Source organism: Passer domesticus, chromosome 18 (genome assembly GCF_036417665.1).
Source record: "Passer domesticus isolate bPasDom1 chromosome 18, bPasDom1.hap1, whole genome shotgun sequence".
Taxonomy (NCBI): domain Eukaryota; kingdom Metazoa; phylum Chordata; class Aves; order Passeriformes; family Passeridae; genus Passer; species Passer domesticus.
In genome coordinates, this window is record NC_087491.1 from 3,162,518 (window position 1) to 3,176,940 (window position 14,423).

The window sequence follows — 14,423 nt, forward strand, 5'->3', positions numbered from 1 at the left end:
TGCTGCACCTGCACCAGGCAGGTCAAGCACAAGGAGAGGTTTCTGAAGTGGCCAGATAATATTCCTGCCATTTCTAAAACTCCCCAGTGCTGTGGAGCCAGCCCCAGGCTCCCCCAGCTGAGTGTTCCTGTGCTGGCTGGAGCCTTTCTCCTCAGCTGCATTGCTGCCAGTGACACAAGGCTGCTCATGTGCACGCCAAGGGCTTTTTTCCCACATAGCTCATGGCCAAAAATTTGATGAATCAGGGTTTGGGGTGATTTATCTCTATTTCAGTCTCTCCTAACTGTGTTTTCTATTTCTAGCACCTACTGTCATTCAGGAAAATCTTGGAGGTGTCCAAAGACACCATGACTCACACTCTGGCTCTCCCAGCTCTCATGAGCAGTTTTCACTCCGATTTTGGGATCCTGGCTTGCAGCAAGTGGCTCTCTAGGACCAGGCCCATGACTGGGGAGAAGGAAAATGCTTGGTTTCCTATGAGTCAGCCCAAGCACTGTGGTTTGTGTTGTCATCATTAACACATCTCTGCAGCTGCAGTTATTTTAATAAACTTGGTGACGATAATATTTTCAATAATAGCTTTAGGTGTTAATTCCCATCCTCCAGGGAGAATCCTTCTTTGATTTGTCAAGGTTGCATGAAACCCAGACCCTTGGAAGACAATGATCTCCTTTGAGGAGCACCCAGTGTTTCACCTCACACTTGTTCTTCCCCTTCCCTTCCTCCTCCTCCTCCTGCTGGAGCTGTGCTGAGCTCTCAGTTTGCTGCCCTGCAGAGGTCTGGCAGCACAGAGCATCCAGCAGGGACAGGGAGATGAGGATTGGGAGTGCAGGCACGGCCACCCCAGCCTGCAGCACCTGGAAATGAAACCAAGATCTGGACCCCAAAGCCAACTCCAGGGCTGCAGGTAACCCTCAGTGCCAGCTCCCTGTGCTTTCCTCCACTGGAACTGCAGCCAGAGGTGTCATCCTGAGTGTGGAAGCGCAGCCAGAGCGGTGACCTTGGGATGCAACTCCACTCTCCCAAGGGCTTCCCCCACCTGGAGGCTCAGCTGGATGAAATTGCTCAGCAGGATCCAACAGCACCTGCACGAGCACAGCAGAGCTCAGGGCAAGGCTGTTCAGCCAGAGGGGGGAATTTCACTTGAGATCCAGCTGATCTCACTCAATCAACACCCCAAAGTCAGCAGCAGCAGGACACAGACTCTGCCCAGGGTCACTCAGGGTGACACAGAGGACAAGGGACACCAGCAAGGCCTTGGCACGTCCCCTCTGGCAGCCACCTGCTGATTTTGGGTGGCCATCACAGGTTGTCCTGCTCACAACACAGTGACCATTGGGTGACCTGGTGGGAGTGGGAGGGGTGGAGAAGGTCCCCAGGGGGATGGGGACACACTGCTGTGGTGCCCATGGTGCTGCTGAGGACAGATGGCTGGAGGAGGATGTTTAGGGGGGAATGTTCTGGTTGAAGGACTTGTAATAAAGTAGGACACCTTAATAGACTTCTCAAGGAGTTTTGGGGAGGATTTGACTTTGAACTTCCTTTTTAAAAATAAGAAGTGGCCTACATAGGACTGAGTTTAAAATTATGCAAGTACCCCTGGTAATGTATAGAGCAGCAGGAAACCCCAGAATAGCATCAGAGAGGGATTTGTGCCCTCAGCAGAGACCATCTGCAGAGGAGAAACTGAGCTTCTTCGGAAAATCCATGTTGGATCACTGGGAAAGGAGAGATTTTGCTGTCCTGTCAAGGACTCTGGGCTGACTGTGCAGAGAAAGTTTTGTGTGTGCTTGAGTTGAATCTCCTGCAGGGCAGGTCCTTGGCCACCCCTGAGGTCCAGAAGGAGAGTGGAGGAATTGGCCAGAGCAGGAGAGTGAAGAGAGCCCATCCAGAGCCTCTGGAGGTGCAGGACCAGGAGCTGCCCACAGGCAAAGTGCCCTGGGAAACATCCCTGCCCTGGGAAACATGCCTGCCCTGGGGGAACATGCCTGCCCTGGGGGAACATCCCTGCCCTGGGAAACATCCCTGCCCTGGGGGAACATGCCTGCCCTGGGGGAACATCCCTGCCCTGGGAAACATCCCTGCCCTGGGAAACATGCCTGCCCTGGGGGAACATGCCTGCCCTGGGGGAACATCCCTGCCCTGGGAAACATCCCTGCCCTGGGGGAACATGCCTGCCCTGGGGGAACATCCCTGCCCTGGGGAACGTCCCTGCCCTGGGGAATGTCCCTGCCCTGGGGAACATCCCTGTCCTGGGGAACATCCCTGCCCTGGGAAACATCCCTGCCCTGGGGAACATCCCTGTCCTGGGGAACATCCCTGCCCTGGAGGAACATCCCTGCCCTGGAGAACATCCCTGTCCTGGGAAACATCCCTGCCCTGGGGGAACATCCCTGCCCTGGAGAACATCCCTGTCCTGGGGGAATATCCCTGCCCTGGAGGAACATCCCTGACCTGGGAAACATCCCTGACCTAGGGGAACATCCCTGCCCTCGGGAGCATCCCTGCCCTGGGGGAACATCCCTGCCCTGGGGGAACATTCCTGCCCTGGGGGAATATCCCTGCCCTGGGAAACATCCCTGTCCTGGGGAACATGCCTGCCCTGGGGGAACATCCCTGTCCTGGGGGAACATCCCTGTCCTGGGGAACATCCCTGCCCTGGGGGAACATGCCTGCCCTGGGGAATGTCCCTGCCCTGGGGAACATCTCTGCCCTGGGGGAACATCTCTGCCCTGTCCGAGCTCCATCCCTCTCTCATGTCTGGCATCGAGGCCCTGGGGCAGAAATGGCTGTGGGCTGGCTTTTTCCTGCCCTGGGAGGGGACAGTCCCACCCCTGGCCAGCCCAGGCACTGCCTGCAAGCTTCTCTCTGCCCTGTGAGCACCACCTGGCCCGGGCAGGAGCTGCTCCTGGCTGCTGCTCCCACATGTCCCAGAGCTGTGTGGGAGACACTAAAGCACACAGGTGACACAGGAGATAAAGGACATCCCTCATTTGGGGGATTTAGGAAAGAAACAAAGCAGCTCTCAAGGCCACTTGCTCTACCTCAGAACAATCTGGATTCATTTACCTTTGTGGCACTTGGAGACAGAGCTTGGCTCTACTTGGGCTGGTGCTTTTTAGGAAGGTAAACCTTGCAGAGCCCATCTAGAGCTGTGGTTGCTGAACATTCACCAGGACTTTAGGGCTGCCCAAGCCAGTGGGCAACCAAAGGATGCTAAAAAATTTCCAGTGCCCAGTGCTTCACCAAAAGTCAAAATGTTCTACCCACTGTGTTTGTTATTCCCATTATTTTTGTCACTGTATACAAAAAGTGGTTATGTTTGTCTGGTAGAAATTATCAGTGCTGTATTTGTCTCAAGGACTCCTCAGCCTTGCAATGCCTCCCTCCCTCTCATGTTTAAAATCATGAACTCCAGCTAAGTGCCCTGGTTTGGGTAAGGTTGGTCCTGGAGCCTGGTGACAAGGACAGGACTGGGCACCGTCCTTGTGGATCCATGGATTTTGGCAATATTCCACTCAGGCTGGCACAACTCCACCTTGGTTAGCACCTCTGCTTGTTCCCCAGTGTGGTCAAGAGCTGGACAGGCCCCAAGTCCCTTCCAGGGGCTGAACATGAGGCTGAATGAAGACAAACAGGCTTGAAAAGTGGAGGGAGGATTTTTCACTCCCTGCTTCTTCCCAGTGGAGGGAAGGGAGGGAAAAACCAAAGGAGGAGCATGAGCATCTCAGAAAAACCCATGGAATTTCAGCCTCTGCTTTGGACTCAGTCTGGCCTAAGCCCAGTTCTGGGTGATGCTGGTGGGGTTCAGGGCAGAGCTGGGGGGTCTGTGCTGGGCACTGGGGAACATCCCCAGGGTGGGGGCAAAGCTTTGCCAGTGACACCCAGGAAGGGACAGCTGCCCATACAAGCCTGGTTTGGTGTTTGGGGTATCCTAAGGCAGATTCTGGAGGTCTGTGCTGGATCCTCCAGCCCTGCAGATGCTGCAGGTCTCTGGAGCACCATCACCTGCATTAGACAGCTGAGTGCCCCAGTTCAGTGCCTCTACCACCACTTCAGAACCAGCAGTCACCAGCTGGGCTCTGCAGAGAGACCCTTGGCTGGCTGCTGCCAGACCCTGCTCAGGCCACCCCTCAGGGAGAGGCTGAAATACTGAAATCCCGAAATCCCGAAATCCTGAAATCCTGAACTCCTGAAATCCTGAAATCCTGAAATCCTGAAATCCTGAACTCCTGAAATCCTGAACTCCTGAAATCCTGAAATCCTGAACTCCCGAAATCCTGAACTCCTGGCTCCACTGAAAGGCACAGCAACATTCCTGTTCCTTTTTCATGGGACACCCCCAGCTCATGAGTGCTGCTCCCAGTGCTTGGCTTCAGCTTCCCACAGGCTCTGAACTGCCCCAAAAGCATCCCCAGGGCAGCTCTGCTCCCTGCACAGGCTCCAGGGCCCCCTTCCCAGCTGGGAGACCTGGGGAATGTCCAAAGGTGTTGCAGTCCTGACTGTTCCACATCCACCTGTCAGATCCATGAGAGCCAGCAGAGACCAACCCCAAAACCCCCTGCAGCTCTCGGACCCCCCCTCCCTCCCTCCCTCCTTTCCACTGCAGGGAACAAACCAGAGGTGCATTTTTCACCTGGCTGCTGCATTTGTGCTGCTCTCAGGATGGAGAGGATCCCCCTCAGGGATGGGCCAAGACTGGCTTGGTTGCATAAAATCCTCTCCTGCCTTGTGCCTCTTGCAAAATCCACCTGGAAAAATAATCCTGGAGGCTGTGCTGACAAATGAGGAACTCTGCCCCTTCCCTTTCCAGGGCTGTGCTTTGGAAACCAAACACAGAGAGAGCCCCTCAGGTGGCCAAAGCAAACAGCTCCACTCAGAATACAGAAATAAATATATAAACCAGGCTATGGACAAATCAGCATTTCTAAACACAAACCCTGCCACGGGGCCAGACCTTTCCAGTGTGCAGAGCCAACGAGGGGCTCTTTTGGTGCTGTCAGATTTTGTTGCTGCTGCCAGGCTGATTTACAGCAGCTCTTTGTGCAGTGTGGCCCCTGCTCAGGGCTTGTGTGGGGTTGAATCCAGTGGGAAGCAAGGCATGGTCAGGATCCTTCTTCTATTAGATGCAAACCCAGCAGAGGAAATCATAATCTTCCTCTTAGGGGAACAAAAATAATAATTCTAATACAAGAAACATTTAAATCAACCCAGCAGAGGCAATCTCAACACTCCTCTTAGGGAAAAGAAAAAAACAATTAATTATAATATAAGAAGTGTAAAATCTTTATCCTGGTATGATTTCTTTGATTTTAACAGCTGCTGATGGAGACTTTTTGAGGCCATGGGGAGGAGCAGCCACTGTCTGCAAAACAGATCAGGAGCAAGGCTACCTTCTGTCTCTCTGATTAGGAACGGGGGATATTTTGGGAACACTCAGCCTGGAAAGGCAGGAAGGGAGGAGCCAGGATGGAAACCTGACACGGTGGAGCGGAGCCCCTCTGCCCCAAATCCTCAGCAGGAGCCACCCTGGGGAGCCCAGCTGTGGCCAGGGCCTGTGGGGAAGTATGGGGCAGGATAAGCCATGGGATGGCCCCTGGGAACAGCCTGGGGTGACCTTCCCGAGGAGAACGGGGGGATTTATGGGCAAACAGGCCTGGAACCCCCCGAGCAGCTTCTCCACATTTCTGGGAGCATCTCTCAGGTTGCTCCCAGTCCCATCCAGCCTGGCCTTGGACACTGCCAGGGATCCAGGGACAGCCACAGCTTCTCTAGCACCCTATGCCAGGGTCTCCCTGTCCAAGGGAAGATTTTCTTCCCAACAGCCAGTCCAAGCTTGCTCTCTCTCGGTGAGAGGCCATTCCCCTTGTCCTCTCCTCCCAGGCCCTTGTCAATAGTTTCTCTCCATCTTTGTACCAGGTTCCCTTCAGGTACTGGAAGGCCACAATGAGGTCACCCCACAGCTCCTCTTCTCAGGCTGAAAAAACCAAATTCTCTCAGCCTTTCCTCCCAGCAGAGCTGCTCCATCCCTCTGGTCATCTTGGTGCCTCCTCTGATCTTGCTCCATCAGCTCTGTGTCCTTGCTGTGCTGGGCCCTGGGGCTGCAGGCAGCTCTGCAGGTGGGGTCTCACCTGAGCCTCACCAGCTCTCCTGAGCAACAAAAACCACTCAGGAAATTACAAAGGCTGTTCTCAGCCTGCCAGGAGGAGCTCAGCTGCCATAGTTTCACTCAAAGTTATGTCTCAGAAGAGCTGCTTTTTTTACACCTGCTCAAAACAACAGGCACGTGCTGAGGGGGACCCTGGAGACAGGGGGCAGAGAAACTCTCAGAATGGCTTTTTTACCCAGAATTTTTTTTTTTTCACACTCTGTTGTTACCTTGAAAAGGGCCTGGTTTAAAAACAAACCACCCCCAAACTGAAAATGTTTTTATGTAAAAAGAGGATCATATCAAGAGCAAAGCCCATCAGAGCCCAGGAAGGAGATGGATGGTCCCCCTCATCTCACTGTCCTCTCCAGGCTCTGAGCCAGGGGACAGCCCAAAGACAGAAAATCAAAATTCAGTTTCTGACTCAAAATGTAGGCAGTTTGGCACAGAAAAAAAAATTCTGAATGTTTCTTATACTGAGTCAAACCTCAGGGAAGTGGAAACACCCAGCAGATGCATTCAGGCTACTCAGGGCCCCAACAGAGATTAATAAATCACAAAATTATAAAAAGGTTTTGCTGGAAGGGACATGAATTATCCAGTGCCACCCCTGCCATGGGCAGGGACACCTCCCACTGTCCCAGGCTGCTCCCAGCCCTGTCCAGCCTGGCCTTGGGCACTGCCAGGGATCCAGGGGCAGCCACAGCTGCTCTGGGCACCCTGTGCCAGGGCCTGCCCGCCCTGCCAGGGAACAATTCCTAATTCCCAATATCCCATCCATCCCTGCCCCTTTATCCTGTCATTCCATGCCCCTGTCCCTCCATCCTTGTCCCCAGTCCCTCTGCAGCTCTCCTGGAGCCCCTTCAGGCCCTGGCAGGGGCTCTGAGCTCTCCCTGGAGCCTTCTCCTCTCCAGGTGAGCACCCCCAGCTCTGCCAGCTCCAGAGCAGAGGAATTTCTCTGGGCTCCAGGACACCCCAAGCCTGAGCAGAGGAGCAGAACCTGAAGCTGTCCCAGCCCTGAAGCAGACCCTGCTGCAGCAGAGGAGGGGGTGAGCAGCCCCTGGGGCAGGGCAGGACCAAAGCTGCACCGAGCACTCCCCGTGGCCAGTGAGAATCTTGTATTTATGTCATCGTTTCGCCTGTGACTGGCTCCAGGAGCAATTTTCAGTTCACCATGAGGGTGTTGGAAGTGCTGCTGCCTTTTCCATGGCCATGGATACAGGACTGAGCACAGACAGTGGGAATACTCCAAAGGCTGAGCAGGATGAGCAAAGGAAATGCCTCAAATGCTCGTGGTGCGCTGTCAAGTGTAAAAGTGGAACATAAAGGCACTTCCAGTGCAATTTTTAGGGGAAAAAAAAGCTCTTCAAACTTCCTTTTGTTGCTAAGAAATAGCAAAACATGAGAATAAGCAAAGGAGCACTGCAGAAGGCACAGATGTGCAGCACAGTTCATCATCCACGGACACACTCCTGACAGCCAGCTCAGTACAGTTGTTTTCCATGTATAAAATGATCCTTTTGTGGGACAAAGCTCCATGTATCACCAATATTATATTAACTACTCTTTGAAGAGAAAAATGGAAGCTTTGGCTAAAATATTCATACTTATATTTGTGGTTTCTAAAGTCTGAAACCATGAGGATTTCAAAGCATTTCATGTGGCTCATTACAGTTTAGCTAAGAGGGAAATAATCTATTGTTGAGTTATTTTCAAGGAAGAAGCAGCAGTGAGAAGAGTTGAAAATGTGAGAAGTGCTTCCACCATATGGTTTGAATTCTGATGATGATTCATCACTTGCCACTAAAATTTTAATTTTCAAAGTCAGAATTTGAAGGGAGGGAAAGGCTGAATATTTACTCCCAAGTTCTCAACCCACATGTGTTGAACAGCAAAGTATGGTGTAAATGCATTGTGTTGAGGAACAGAAGTTTATTAATTCCTTCCCCTAGCAAAGGGCTGAAGAATTGTAGAGGATTTGGGATCTTTTTCCTATTAAATACAAAGAAATGTTGAGGCAGCCCATCATAAAACGGCCCTCTTCCTGAGAGTTATCCCAGGGAATTCAGCAGGAATAGCCCAGCTGAAGTTTTTATATTCTTTAATACAATACAGATGGCAAGAGAGATGGAAAGTGCTTGGTATGCAAGTGCTGAAGGCCTTCAGTGTTCATTTTAAAACACATAAGAATACTTTAAAAATGAGCCTGCATTAATCTTTGTGTGCCAAAATGTATAACATGCATCCACTGAAGTAAATTACAGCCAAGGATTGACAACAAATTCCTTGGCCATAAACACCAGCCTTCTCTGACAGAAAAACCTCAACAGTGCAGAGCAGAATCAGCAGGAAGGGTTTTGTTTGCCTGGGTGTGTTGTCATGCAGACACCTGACTTCACAGGGATCTCAGCACGTGACACTCAACCTGAATCAATCATTTTCTCTGAAATCCATGCTGACTTCTCGTCACAAACATCAGAGGAGTGGTGAATTTCTAGAGCAGGCTTGTTGTGTATCAGACTGAGCATGCACATGTTTTAGTGGGGTGAGTTATGAAGGCTCTGATTCTGAAGCAGTGAATCCCAGGATCCTCCTGGATCTGCAGCTGGCAGGGATGTGTCCATGTGTGCCAGGTAGAAGGAGATCTGGACAGGCTGCGACCTCCTGATAAACCCTGATTCTGCCAAAGGACAAGTCTCAAATTAACACCATTTATCCACAGAAAGTGTTTTATGGCTTGATAAAAATATAAAAAAATACCAGAGGAATGGAAGCCTCATTGTCATCTTGCCATGAACTTTTTGAATGAGACATCAGAGATTCCTCCCCCAGAGGGTGCTGGCACTGCCCAGGCTCCCCAGGGAATGGGCACGGCCCCAAGGCTGCCAGAGCTCCAGGAGCCTTTGGCCAGCGCTGCCAGGGATGCCCAGGGTGGGGTTGGTGGGGGGTCTGGGCAGGGACAGGGGCTGGGCTGAGTGATCCTGGTGGGTCCCTCCCAGCTCAGGATATCCATGATTCCATTATGGGATGAGGGTTCTTAAGATGCCCAGAGAACCCTGGATGATTGTGGCAGTGGCCATAATGCCAAAGACAACACAAGCTCTCCGTGCTGGATATGGAACAAACACTTTGTGACAACTTGGAATGATGTCATGTCCCAAATAGAAACTGGTTCCAGGGAAGGAGTTTGGCTGCTCCCCAAATTCTGGAGCAAGAGAGCCCAGTAGCAAACGCAGTGGGGTGAGGGGGACCTCAGAGCCCTGTCCTTGGCTGGAGCAGCTGCCACCAGCCCACACAGCCAGGGGACATTGGCTGTCCTGCAGAAAATTAACCTGGATTTGAGCAACTGCTGCACCCCACTCCCACTGGCACCAAATCCTCCCCTTTGTGCTCCTGGGGTCACAGCTCTGGCAGTGCCCGTGGCACCTCGGACACCGAGCCAGGTCTCAGCTGACACCTGGGCGGGGTGGGACCCATGAGATCCCCACACGGGACATCACAGGGGTATCCCCCATTTCCTGGCCCTGGTGTCCCCCATTGCCTGGCCCTGGTATCCCCAATTTCCTGGCTCTGGTGTCCCCCATTTCCTGGCTCTTGTGTCCCCCCCTGCCTGGCTCCAGTGTCCCCCATTTCCTGGCTCTGTTGTCCCCATTTTCTGGCTCTGGTGTTCCCCATTTCCTGGCTCTTGTGTCCCCCCCATTTCCTGGCTCTAGTGTCCCCCCATTTCCTGGCTCTAGTGTCCCCCCATTTCCTGGCTCTGGTGTCCCCATTTCCTGGCTCTGCTGTCCCCACTACCTGTCTCTGGTGTCCCCATTGCCTAACCCTGGTGTTCCCATTTCCTGGCTCTAGTGTTCCCATTTCCTGGCCCTGGTGTCCCCATTTCCTGGCCCTGGTATCCCCCATTTCCTGGCCCTGGTGTCCCCATTTCCTGGCCCTGGTATCCCCCATTTCCTGGCTCTAGTGTTCCCATTTCCTGGCCCTGGTATCCCCCATTTCCTGGCCCTGGTGTCCCCATTTTCTGGCCCTGGTATCCCCCATTTCCTGGCTCTAGTGTTCCCATTTCCTGGCCCTGGTATCCCCCATTTCCTGTCTCTGGTGTCTCTCCCATTGCCTGACTCTTGCTGCATTGCTGACTGGCACAAACCAGCCCCAAACCCGCTGGAGAGCACCGTGAGGGGCTCTCTCCTCTTCTTTCCTCCCCTCTCCTCCTCTCTCCTCGGTAATTCAATCCCAGCCCGGGCTGGCAGCCAAGCGGCTCCAGGAGCAAGACAGGCTCCACTGGGTTATTAACGTGTTTCTTGATCCCAAAGAGCCCTTCCCAAGGAAAAACACTTCCCTCCATGGGCCAGCGTGGGGCAAACAGACTGGGGCTGCATTTCTCCTCTGGCTTTGGTGCCTGGGCTCCTTGGCCTTGTGCCAGTGGGCAGCAGCTGGCCCCAAGCTCGCCCTCAGGATGTGCAGCTCCGACCCCTCTCCCACCTATCACTGGGGAGGGGGTATCAAGGGCCACCTAAATAAAGCACATGCTAGTGGGTAAAAAGGGCTTAAGCAGGTTGTTTTTTTGTTATTTTGCTTTGCTTTCTATTGTGGTGGCGTTTTGTGGATTTTCTCTCAGTGGACAAAGCGAGGCTGCAGCAGATGCTGTGTGCTCAGACCTCACCTTGACAGAGCTGGGGAACAGAAATAACTTCAGTCACTTAGAGGCAGTGTGTGTGGAATCAGTAAAAAACACAGGAAAATAAGCTTTGTTTTAATCATTTGCCCAAATTCCTGTAAATTAAGGAGATCCCAGGTACCCTGTACTCAGAGAAATGTTCCTGCTGCTGTCCATGACATCAGTGCCTGGGCTTTGGCTGCCTGGGATCTGTGCTGTTCCTCCAGCAGATGTAACCTTTGTACAAGGGTGATGTTTGGTGGTTGTATTCTCCAGCTATTTCTGGAAGTGAATGCAATCATCTTCCACTCGGATATGACTGTCTCCAGCATAAACAAATCCAGGCCAGCTTTGCACCATAGTTCTACTGTCTGGAAATATCATCATGGAGGATGTTTACTTGACTCTTTCCAAATTTTTTTTTCATTCTTTGCTTTGTTTGCAAACTTTTTTTTTTTTTTTTTTTTTAGATGTATACCCTTTTCCCAACCCAAATGACTTCCCCCTTTCATTTCAGCAGCTCTTGCTCCAGAATTTGGGGAACAGCCAAACTCCTCCACTGGAACCAGTTTCCATTTGGGACGTGACATCATTCTAAGCTGTCATAAAGTCAAAGTGTGTGTTCTCTACACAGGACCAACATGGAGAGCTTGTGTTGTCCTTGACATTATGGCCACTGCCACAATCATCCATGTCCATCCTCCCCTGGAAACACAGGACATCAGACTCAGGAGTCTGGGTCACCTCTCACTGCTTAGGTGATATTTCTCCTCCACATGGGACAGTTGGACTCAATGGGCTGAATTTCATTGTCCTGGCAGCCTCCCAGTGCTGACGTGGGAGTGACAAAGAACTGTCTTTGGACATCTCTGATGTCCTTGAGGACGTGGGACAGACCCATGGGGACATTGGCATCTGACCATCAGCCTCCTTGGAAAGCAGTGGACAGCAAACCAGCACTGTGCTGTGAACTCACGGTCTGAGATGAGCTAGAAGTGACTGTAGGAGAAATCTGCCCTTGGCCAGAGGCACTGGGTGGGATAATCCCCTCTCTGATGATGAGTGTGATGCTCCTAAAACCCCCAAGTGCTCACACCTCCAAGGACCTCCTGCTCCAGGACTGGATGGTGCTGGATCTGCAGGAGTCCAGGCTGGGGAAGATTCATTATCACAGGAAAAGAAGAGTGTATTTCTGAGATGGACTGATTTATTCCTGCCTGGATGGGACCTGTGGAGGTGTGTGAGACATTGAACTCCCTTCCTGGCCACACTGCCTGGGACAGCCTGGGGAACCAGCACGGCTGCTGCTCTGTGCTGAGCCATCTCAGGGAGCAGCTCCTTGCAGGGCCCGTGGGCAGCTGGGCACCACATCCAGGCTGTGCTCTACCCATCTGTCCCTCTGCCACCCGTAGCTTCCCACTGAGAAGCTGTTGGGATGAAATCTTCCTGGCAAGATTGGTTCAGACAAACACAAGGACACAGCTGGAAGCAGCTCCAGGGGAGGTGAATCACACCGAGCTCTAGACACCATCAAGACAAGATGAAACAGCCTCAAGTTGCTCCAGGGTAGGTTTAGTTTGGATATTAGGGAAAAATTCCCAATGGAAAGGGTGGTAGGGAATTGGAACTGCTCAGGGCAGCGATGGGGCCACCGTCCTTGGAGGGATTCAAGAGATGTGTAAATGTGGCACTTGGGGACATGGTTAGTGGTGGCCTTGGCAGTGCACTCCAGGGGAATGGTTGGACTCATGGTCTTAGAGGCCTTTTCCAAGCTTAATTCTGTAATTCTAAGAGTACCATCAGCCCCCTTGTTTAGCACTCCTGGATCTGAAACAACCCCCTGGACTTCAGAATCCCCATGAAATCAGAGCTGAGGGCCACCTTTAAGCCACACAAATGTTTTTTCCACCACTCCTTTCCCCCTAAAGACCAACCAAGTGTCCTACAAACCTCTGTGTTTGCTCGGATCTGCTCCCACTGAGGAATAACCCTGCAGGGAACGAGGAGCAGAAACGGGACCAGGTTAATTTGGAGTGTGCCCTCCCAGCCCAGCGTCAGCGGATCTGGGTATTTTTGTGCTGCTTCCTCTGAGATATTTTTAGCCACTCAAGTGACTTGTGGCAATTCCCCGAGGCCAGAGTGATTCATAGGGTTTGGAGACTGTGCTGGATCGCTCCTTGGGAAGGGAGCGTCATCCCGCTGAAATCAGGAGCTTCAAAGGCAGAGGGACTTTGAAAAATGGAGCAGCATCTCCAGAATGAGGTTTTTGGCTCTGGCTAAACTGGAACTGTGGAATTTTCAGATTATTATATCGGCGGGGAGGGATCTTTTTGCTCTGGTGTTGGTGAAAGGCAGTGATTAATCTCACAGGCTGGGGGCAGGCAATGTGCAGAGCAAGACTGAGCCATGGAAATTCCCTCTTGCCTCAGTCGTCAGCGTCTTTTAACCCTACCCTGGGCACCATCTCACATTTTTATCCTGCCTTCCTCCCCTGCAGCCTCTTCTCCATCAGTGCACATCAGCCCTCCTCCTCCAGACCCCCAGCCCATTATCTCTGATGTGTTGGCTTTCCAGAGAACTTTTGAAGTTCTTGCTGTAGTCAAGTGGACGTTGGTGGGATTTGTGAAGTTCAGCAGCCCAAGGGCAGAGGAGAACAGGACATTTTTCTTGATCCTTCTCAGATGGCTGCCCCTTCCCACAGGTATTCCTTAGATCATGTCTAAGAACTGCTTCTCTGTAGACTGACAAAAGCAGAGGAAGGAATCTCCCATCAATCCATGAGGAGATGAGATGAGATGAGATGATGAGATGAGATGAGATGAGATGAGATGAGATGAGATGAGATGAGACGAGACGAGGTTAATTCAGGAAAAAGGTTCTTTCTCTACTCTTTGTCTCCCCTTTACTTAGGAAAGGGGCACACCTTTCCTCAAGTGAGTTAAATGTGGGTTCAGAAGAATGTTTTGATGTATTTCTGCTACATGGAAGAAAGGAGAGAAGGTTTCCTGCCCAGCTTGGTGAGTTGGCAGTAGCTGTCCAGCCTGTCCAGCAGCTCCTTTCCAGAGAGCATCCTCTGGACAGCAGAGAAGGGGGATGATCAGGGAGGGCAAGAGCAGCATAAGCAGTGAGCAGAGAACCTCCCTCTGTCCCCAGTCCCCACAGAGCAGTCAGGAGTTCTGCTGCCAGCAGCTGTGAGAGCACCGTGGTGAGAGGCAGGAATCAGGGGCCTCTTGGCAGGAAGAACCAAAAATGATGGAAAAGATCTAGAGGCAGAGGGGGCAGGGGAAGGCAGGCCTTGGTCAGAGCTGTCTGGAAGGCATGAGGCTCTGAAAGCCATGTCTTTGGGCTGCTCCTCAGGGCTGAGGCAGCAGCCAGACTTCCAGGCTCAGTCCTCAATTTCCCCGGTCATGTGAGATCTGCTGGGCTCCAGACATCCCTCAGCAGCAGTGTTTTGTGGGCAGATAATGCCTGGCTGCTCTTGTAAGAGATGGTAGCTGTCCTGACTACAGGGCAGTCTTGATCCCTCCTGAGGTATTTTTGCCATGGACCGGAGCCAGTGGGATCATGTGCTGGGGATTCAGTCCCAGCCCCTGCCGTCACAGGCCCGGGCACAGCACACAG

General features: G+C 52.3%; 2 long non-coding RNA genes across 2 annotated transcripts; one reads left to right on the plus strand and one right to left on the minus strand.

The window, feature by feature from the left end:
- Positions 1 to 8,232: 8,232 nt before the first annotated feature.
- On the minus strand, positions 8,233 to 9,038 carry LOC135283356 (uncharacterized). The gene is made up of 2 exons (XR_010349160.1): positions 8,909 to 9,038; positions 8,233 to 8,828 (listed from the first exon to the last, which is right to left on the minus strand). It is a non-coding gene; the product is annotated as an uncharacterized LOC135283356 (long non-coding RNA).
- Positions 9,039 to 9,367: 329 nt separating this feature from the next.
- LOC135283163 (uncharacterized) lies at positions 9,368 to 14,210 on the plus strand. Its single transcript, XR_010349028.1, has 4 exons — positions 9,368 to 9,591; positions 11,323 to 12,038; positions 12,215 to 12,368; positions 13,300 to 14,210. It is a non-coding gene; the product is annotated as an uncharacterized LOC135283163 (long non-coding RNA).
- The last annotated feature ends 213 nt before the right edge of the window (positions 14,211 to 14,423 follow it).